Genomic DNA, 8,153 nt, shown 5'->3' with positions numbered 1-8,153 from the left:
CAGAGATCCACCTCAATTCCCATGTGCTAAGATCTAAAGCATGTACCACCTCTCCTGGGTGAAAAAGACATTTCCTTTATGGAGTAATTTGAAGTATGAAGATTCATTGTCAACCATGGCCACTCTTATTGACAGTCCACATGACATGGAAGAAGCTTTTGCTTTTTCTGCTTTCCCTCCCTCATGACTTCCATTTATTGTATGTTACTGCTAGGAACAATACAAAATCCGACCTCAGCAGGATTCTAACAGAGACTGGAGACAATTATCTATCCAGAAAGCCTCCAGGTCTGTATTTGTACTGTAGAGTCATCCAATGTGTGGGCTTAACACTTACATGATTGTTGGACTTCTGGTTGTGAGAGAGCCATTGCTGGGCTACTTAGACCATATCCTGTAATCCAGTCTAATAAGTGGCTTCTTTGTTTTATAGTATCTTATAAGATTTTTTCCTTTAGTATCTCTGACTTTTATGTGGTTCCAAATGTCACATTGATACCCCCTCTTCTAAAATGTTCAAGCACCAATTTAAAACTAATAATGTATTTAATTTCTTTGAAGGCAAATTATATACTTTGAGTTCAGGATAATTTTTTTCAGATAAAATTTATCTTGTAGCTCTAGCTGTGGTAGAGCTCACTATAAATAACAACAAGCTGAAAAATACAATATAACTGAAAAAAAAGAGATGAGAAATTTAAAACCCAGATTGGTATATGATACAGATTCAGTTTTCATACAAATATCAGTAATAATAAATGTGTTGAAGGATCAGAGGCTTTCACTGCCATGGACTCAGTTGCCTGCACTAGGACCACCTCCTCCTTGCAAGATCCCTTACCAGGATACAGAGAAAGAGGACGCAGGAAGTTCTGATGAGACTTGATAGGCTGGGGTTAATTGATAACGGAGAAGGGCTCTCCCTCTCTGAGCACTAGGGAAAGAAAATAGGGGAGAGGAGGGAGGGCATGTGGGAAAAGAAAGAAATTGGACAAGAAGACTTGATTAGTTCTTACAGCAGGTATTTTTTAATAAATCAATATAAAATTACATACAAGTCAGATAAAGATACTTCAAGTAGAACTTACAAAGGCCACAATATGTGCTTTGAAAACTTTTAAAATGTGGATTTCTGAAAACATATCTCTGTTCACTCCCTCATGTTCTCCACCAGCCTGGCAAGCCTATCTTCCTCCACAGCCTCAGCCAGTCTCGTTCTGGCTCTCTTCACCTTCCTGGCCTATTTCTGGATGTCTGCAGTAGTCACTCCTTTTCTCTCATAAGATGGTGACAACTGAAGAGACATTGGCCTTGTTACTCCCGGACAATAGAGAGATAGTGACTGCTGAGGAGCCTCTTTCAAAGATGGATGCTGAGCAGGGCTGAACTCTGAGGAAGTGTGCAGATCCTTAACACCACTGGCTTCATCCTGCATTCCCAGTGGGCTTTGGTCTACATTGGTATTAGGATCCAGTGGATATAAAATGTTCACTTTCCTGTCTCCAGACTGAAGGTCATACAACCTCTCCAAAGCAGACAGCTGCTGGGGTTTCTCCAGGTTCTCTTCGTCTTTCCTTCTCATGGTGATATTCCCAGGGTAAGAAGTTATTCTAGACACAGGCTTTTGGAAGATGCAACTGGTCAACCTCATAGGACCACTGGTAGTTACCCCAAGTCGGGTTCTGGTTTTGGTTTTGGTCCTGAACTTTCTCTTGGCTTCCAAAGCCTTTCTCTTCTCTTGTAGTTTCTCGGGTATCATGCTTCTTCTCAGTGTTCCCTTTGAAAACAAAGAGAAATGTAAACAACACAGGATCTCATATACTACTAATTATATACAATTGTCAGAATTTTTGTTTGGTCATTCCTCCATTTTCTCAAGAGAAACAACTCTCAGATCAAGGTATAGATGAAACTTCTCTGTGAAAGTTTCTGAAACTCAAATATTAGGACACAAAAATGTGGAGGAAGAGGCAACATATTTTGAATCTTTACCAAGGTACCAAAGCTTGCATTATGAAGGTTCTAGTTATGAGGCTTCTAATTAATCTAGGTCATGTGACTATGGAGGATTAAAGCTAGGCATGTCTGTCTCTACTAAGCCAGTTGCCAACAGATTTCCTCTGTCTTCGTGTCAAGGTGCATCTCTCAGCTTTTCTTTCTCATGGTCACTGATGTTCCAAATCTACCCTCTGTGGCACACAGGCCTCACAAGTGTAGAAGCCCTCCGCTCAAGTTTTGGCAAGAACACTAGCTGTCCAGAGAAGGACAAAAACTTGCAGAAATACATATCATAGATTAAAGTTGTCATTATGGACTAATGAATTACATCCTACATTTCTTCCAAATACTATTAGCAAAAAGCAGCTTTCACAGGACACCAAGTTATACATTTTGAGATAATTTTATTTTAAAGTACAATGTGCATGAACATAGGGAGCTTTAAGTAGAAAGAGAAAACAAGGATGACCATTCCACAATTAATGTGAATTATGTACTCACGATTAAAGGCTGGCTTGGAACTGAGTTTCCTGAGGTCCCCTCCATGGTTGTAGAGTTTGTTCTTAAAGGCTCCACTGCAGAGACACAGACTGGCCTTGGGTAGCTGCAAATGACTGTCTTTCCAATCTAATTCTCCTTCTATATAGAAAAAGAGAAAGGTAACTTAATTGCCGGGTAATTCCTCCCATAAATAAACAAAGCCTGTTCAGTTTGTCAAGGAAACTGGGTGTGGTTTTATATGACTTCAATCTCAGCAGCCCATAGGCAGTGGCAACCAGATCTTTGTGAGTTCAAGACCAGCCTGGTCTGCAAGGGAGTCCAGGACAGCTATGGCTCTGTTATAAAGATTATCCCTGGGTTAAATAAGACAGTCTTGGTAGAGCAGTTTAATTCCAGCAACTGGGAATAAGAGGAAGGCAGTTTCTGTGAATTTTAGGCCACCCTTTTACCGGCTAGTACAGGACAGTCAGGACCCAAAAGAAGCCCTGTTTTAAAAAACGAAGAGGAAGAAGAAGAAGAAGAAAAGAAGAAGAAGAAGAAGAAGAAGAAGAAGAAGAAGAAGAAGAGGAAGAAGAAGAGGAAGAAGAAGAAGAAAAGATAAAAAAAACCATTGTCACAGTAAAGGAAGCAGGCTTCAAACTCAGATTGAGCTTCCTGCCTGTGCCTCCCTAGTGTTGAGAATAAAGGTGTGTGCCACCAAGACCGGCATTAAGAAATCTTGAGAATATAAAATCCTCTTGTCACAAAATGCTCAAATCACAAAGCATACAGAACAAAGAAAACTTTATTATACTCCACAAAGGTAATTGGCCAAGTACCATGTAATGGCAAACCCATCAGAATCACAACAGACATTTGTGAAGAGAACAAAAGGCCAGAAGGCCTGAACAGAGGCCTTGGACATAGCAAGAGACCACTGATGCCAATCCTGACTATAATACCCAGCAAAACTATCAATTACTACACATGGTTAAAATAAGGTATTCCATTAAAAGCAATATCAGAACAGTCCCTATCCACAAATCAGTCCCTTCACAAGATAATAGAGGGAAAATGCCAACTCACAGAGGCTAAGTACACTACACCAAGGATAACACAGGGCATAGTTAACTTCACTTTTTAAAAAATCTAAACCAGACAAACACACAAACACACTACCACAACCCACATAAAAACCAAATAAACTAATAGTCATTGGTTAATCTCCCCCAAGGTCAGCAGTATCAAGTATCCATTAAAACAGGATTATTAACCACAGACTTGCTTCCTTCTCACGATCTACTGCCTCAAAATTCCCAGTTAGCACCCAACAATACTGAGTGGTTTCCAATATCTTATTATTCACTTTCTTAGTCTTATCGCTAGAACACAAACATGGTAGGCAGGGTGTTCATAAGCCTCAGCACAAGGAGCTCAATAAAAGTGTAAGGTCAGTAAACTATTGTGTCATGAAATAATACAGTAATAATATATTCTCTAAAAGTTTAAAAACCTATTTGAAACACAAAAGTACAACTTCTTTCACTGGGGAAGGTCTCTTATACATAGAATTATGTGATATATACAATGAATACTATTTACAGATTTCATGTTAAAAATCAGATTATCAGCTACCTCCATAGCTTCCAAATTTAGATTCATAAGGGGCATAGCATCAGTAAAGAAACTGTAATAATCTTAAGCTTTAAGGTTATCATAGATTAAAATTTAGTAGATCCATAGTGAACTGAAAATAAGGGCGTTCTCTATATTAACAATCACTAGTACTTCTATATCAGAATTCCTGGACTGGGAAAAGTATAAATCAATGGACTGAGGATTTCCACTCACCACCAGATCCCTGGTCTCATCAAAGCTTGCTGGAAGGTCTGCCCTTTGCCTAAGAGAGGCTGTGCCTTCTGATCTCTCTGCACAACAGCTGTACCTTGAAGAAGGGCTCCACTGTGTAACCACCTCCTAGGGCCTCTGGACTGGGTTTTTTGCTTCTTGCTTTTATATAGAGAACTGAAGGCCACACCCTAAGGCCAAGTATATTGGTATTATCATAATTAGATTACCTTGTGTAATCTCCTTCTTTAATGCCCTGGGCACACCCTCAGGGTTGGTTTTGCCATTGGGTATTTGGCTGTTGTGAGATGCCTGAGGGGTAGCCATTTTTAATAAGTAATTGTGATGAGGAGAATGGGTGAAATTAAAAATCTAACCTTCTGGACACACGAGTAAGGAGTCTTCTACCTATCAGCTCTCTCTATCTCTCTGTCTCTCCTCCCCCGCTGCCCTCTGTCTCTCTTTCCAGTGAGGGTTTCTCTGTGTAGCCTTGGCTGCCTGGATTGGCTTTGTAGACCATGATGGCCTTGACCTCACAGGGATCCAGCTCCCTTTGCCTTTCAACTGCTAGGATTAAAGGCGTGTGCCACCACACCCAGGTTCTTTTGAAAAATTGTTTTGTTTTTTTACCCAGGGTTTCTGTGTAAATCCTTGGTTGTCCTGGAATCCTTTTGTAGACCTAGGTAGTCTCAAAATCACACAGATTTGGGTGTCTCTACCTCTGGAGTTCTAGGATTAATGGCTGGTACCTGCTTCTCATCTCCTCACAGAACTTTCTGTAAATCTGACCATACAGCATGTAACCAATGAAGCCTCAACAGGCACAAGAGGATGCAAATAATAAGTTGTATTAACCTTGAATCCTACCAGATAACAATGCCGTATAAACTTCTTAGTACTGAAGAATAAGACTGACAGTTATTTTTAAGTATCCAATGTAAAGACTACCAATTGGTGCATTATTTAAAAATCCATTCCAAAATATTGATTACATCAGGTGGACATAAATAATGAATGTACCTTCAACTCTTTGAATGGAGTGAAAATCAGGATTGTTAAGGATGGGCTTATTTCAAACTCAAAATTCTCTTGTTGCAACCTCTCAATATAGCTCCTGCAACACTGAGTCAATTCTATTGTCTTTTTATTTACTTTCTTAGTGCTAGAGTTAGAAATGAATACATGCTAGGGAAATCATTCATGAACTGTGTCTCCAGCAAAGTGGATCATTAAAAGTATAATATCATTAAACAAATGTGTCCTAAATCAATACACTAATAAAATAGTCTCTAACTAGTTAAAAACATATTTGAAACACAAGAATATAATGTTTTCTGGTAGAATATCTAATATATAAGGCATTATGTGATTTCTATAATGAACACTAAGTATAGATACCATGCTAAAAGTCATAATATAAGGTATCTCCATACATTACAAAATTAGATCCACAATTATCATAAAATAAGTGAGGAAACCATAGTCATCTCAATTTTAAAATTACAATATATTAAAACTTTGTACCTCGATACTGAACTGAAAATAAGAGCATTCTCTATATTAACTATCACAAGAACTTCCATATGAGAATTCCTGGACTTGGAGAAAGTATAAATGCATGGACTGAGGATTTCCACTCACCTCCAGATCCCTGGTCTTATCAAAGCTTGCCCTTTGCTTCAGAGATGCTGTGCCTTCTGATTTCTCTGGAAAACAGCCCTAACTTGAAGAAGGGCTTCACTGCGTAACCACCTCCTAGGGCCTCTGAACTGACTGAGTTTTACCCTTCTCCAGCTTTTATATAGAGATCTGATGACCCCACCCTCAGGTGGAATGTTTAATATTAGCATAATTCACCTGTACAATCTCATTTTTTAAGACAGGGCATATTTCCAGTGTTGTTTAAACCTTCTGTCTATTTGACTGTTGTTAGATTGATGAGACAAGGCTTATCATAGACCCTTCAATTGATGAAGTGATAATAACTTGAAAGGAAATTAGTGAGATTGAGAGTCTTGATTAAAAATAGAATGTTTTGGATAGCCAGCTAAGGAATTTTTGTGCCTTCTCTCTCTCCCTTCCTCCCTCCTCCCCCTCGCTCCCTCTCACCCTCCCTCTCTCTCTCTCTCTCTCTCTCTCTCTCTCTCTCTCTCTCTCTCTCTCTCTCTCTGTATGTCTCTGTCACTAATTCTTTCTGAGACAGGGTCTCTGTTATGTATCTCTGACTTTTGTCAAATTAGCTGTGTAGACTATACTAGTATCCAATTCAAAGATCTGCCTCTGCTTCCCATGTTCTGAGATCCAAGGCATGTTCCACCACACATGGCAGAGAAAGATATTTCCTTAATTGTGTGAAGTGAAGTAGGAAGAATCACTGTGGATCTGGGTCCCTCTTTTGGTGGCAGTCCACATGAAATTGAAGAAGCTTCAGGTTTTTCTGCATGTCCTCACTCATGCCTGCCATTTTGTCTATCTTAATGCTATGATTCATGTGAAATTCAACTTCATAGAATTCTCTCTCACACTGTTGGCAATTAGCTATCCAGAAATCCTCCAAGACTCCAGGCCAATATTAGTACTGTAGAGTCATCCATCCTCGTGGAATGAAGAGTTGTTGGATTCTGGTCATCCTGGTGCTGAGACAGCCATTGATGGACTAATTAGACCACATCATGTCATCCAATCTAATAAGTGTCCCTTTTGTTATACAGTCATCTTCCCAGGTCTGTTTCTCTAGAGATCATGACTAACTTATGATTCCAAATTTCACAGTGAAACTCACAATTCTATATTTAACAAGAAATAATTTAAAAATCACTATGTATTTAATTTCTTTGTGGTCAATTATATACTTTAAAGAAGATAAACCTTCCATTAATCACAGGACAGGGAAGGCTAAGGGTGCTGGATCTCTTTGAGTTGAGGCCAGCCTGGTCTACAGGGCTTGTTTGAGAAATGCCAAAACCATTACACAAAGAAACTCTGTGTCCAAAAGAAAAAGAGGAACAAAGCAACAACCATAAACTTGTTTACAAAGAACAATTTAATGTTCTGGTCTATGTATCTGTTATAAAGACACTACTACTCTAATCAGAAGCGCCATTATCTCAATGAATTTTTTTTCATCAGAAGTGCTTCTATTTTTGTCAATAGTTCAACATCTCCAAATATCTATAAAAGAAGACAAACTGTTCCAATATAGTTTTTTAAAATAAATTTTAAGACCGGTACTTGTTATGGAGATCAGGTTGAATTAGAACTCACAAGCTGTACAACCATACCAAGCTGACTATTTTCTGTAGAAGATAAAAATGTAGAGGATAAAATATGTTCATCACGGCTGGGTGTGGTGGTACACGCCTTTAATCTCAGCATTGTGGAAAGTAAGATCTCTAATTGACCTGCCTGAACTCCATAGTGAGACACTTTCTCAAAAGACAAACAAAACAAAAGTAAATGTTTATGTATTAAAACAAAAGTTGCTCTTTCACAAAATGCAAACTCATGTCTGTCCTTGTAAACATGCTTATATAATAATAATACATATTATCCACTAGCGAGCCTCGAGGTTCTTTGAGATTTCTTCCAAAGTTTTCTGCTTCCCTGATCTCGAGATGTACAACAGAGCAACAGCAGTGGAAAAAATTTACATGCTGCTCGGACACAAACATACTGGCAAATCCTGCAAGGACTCAGCTAGTGCCTTCCTGGTTCTCTTCACATGCCCCATGTCTGCAGTGGTGACTGCTAGTCTGTCATAAGATGGTAACAACTGAAGAGACAGTGGCATTGTTCCTCTGTCATCAGGGCTGGGTGTGGTGGTGCAC

At 39.0% G+C, this 8,153-nt stretch overlaps 1 long non-coding RNA gene across 1 annotated transcript; it reads right to left on the bottom strand.

The window, feature by feature from the left end:
• Positions 1-1,468: 1,468 nt before the first annotated feature.
• LOC311598624 lies at positions 1,469-4,347 on the bottom strand. Its single transcript, XR_014779608.1, has 3 exons — positions 4,330-4,347; positions 2,500-2,573; positions 1,469-1,777 (listed from the first exon to the last, which is right to left on the bottom strand). It is a non-coding gene; the product is annotated as an uncharacterized lncRNA (long non-coding RNA).
• Positions 4,348-8,153: the final 3,806 nt, after the last annotated feature.

This window comes from Acomys minous, assembly GCF_964271855.1.
Source record: "Acomys minous genome assembly, chromosome: 5".
NCBI classification, from domain to species: domain Eukaryota; kingdom Metazoa; phylum Chordata; class Mammalia; order Rodentia; family Muridae; genus Acomys; species Acomys minous.
This window is presented reverse-complemented; position numbering and strand designations above follow the sequence as displayed.